Consider the following 1,037-nt stretch of genomic DNA (forward strand, 5'->3'; position numbering starts at 1 on the left):
AGTTCGAGGCCAGCCTGGTCTACAAAGTGAGTTCCAGGACAGCCAGGGCTATACAGAGAAACCCTGTCTCAAAAAAACAAAAACAAACAAACAAACAAACAACTCTTACCCTCTTGCCTCTCTCTTACATCCTGTCCTCTCTCCCCATTCCCTTCCCCCCTCTCTCCATGTGCTCATGGCCGACCTCTACGTCTCTACTCTCTCCCTCTGTCTGCCTTTCTCTGTCTCTACTGCTCTCTTAACTCCTCTCCCCGTGCCCTAAATAAACTCTATTCTAAACTAAACAAACAAACAAACAAACAAAGAGCTGCAGAAGCCACACCAGGTAAACACTAGAAGGGGCTGGGCATGTCGGTCCACACCTGTAATCCTAGCAGAAGGGGAGTCTGCAGGACCAGCACAGTTCAAGGACACCCTGGACTACATAGCAGCTTCGGGGCCAAACTATGCTACAGAGACCTTGTTTCAAAAAAGATTCAGGGGCTTGGGAGGTGGCTCAATGGCTTACTGTACAAATGGCAAGACTAGAGTTCAGATCCCAGGGCCTATGTAATGTGCTATTCGTGTGGTGACCTACTTGTATTCTAACTCTTGGAAGGAAGGCTGTACAGGGAGGGGTCCCTCTGGAGCAAGCTGGCTAGCTAACCACAACTTCTAGTTTGACTGAAAGATTGTCTCAATAAAGTAGACGAGTGAACACAATCTTTGTTTTAAAAATAAAATCCCAGGGGCTGGAGAGATGGCTCAGTGGTTAAAAGCACTGACTGCTCTTCTGGTGGCTCTCAACCATCAGTAATGAGATCTGGCGCCCTCTTCTGGAGTGTCTGAAGACAGCTACAGTGTACTTACATATAATAAATAACTCTTTAAATAAATAAAATAAAATCCCAGGCCAGGCAGTGGTGGCACACGCCTTTAATCCCAGCACTTGGGAGGCAGAGGCAGGTGGATTTCTGAGTTCGAGGCCAGCTATAGAGTTCCGGGACAGCCAGGGCTACACAGAGAAACCTGTCTCAAAAAAAAAAAAAAAAAAAAAA

The 1,037-nt window shown here is 46.7% G+C and overlaps 1 protein-coding gene across 3 annotated transcripts in view; it reads right to left on the bottom strand.

The window, feature by feature from the left end:
• Iqcg (IQ motif containing G) overlaps positions 1-1,037 on the bottom strand; it is a 36,066-nt gene that overhangs the window by 22,146 nt on the left and 12,883 nt on the right. The window lies entirely within an intron of this gene.

Source organism: Mus caroli, chromosome 16 (genome assembly GCF_900094665.2).
Source record: "Mus caroli chromosome 16, CAROLI_EIJ_v1.1, whole genome shotgun sequence".
Taxonomy (NCBI): domain Eukaryota; kingdom Metazoa; phylum Chordata; class Mammalia; order Rodentia; family Muridae; genus Mus; species Mus caroli.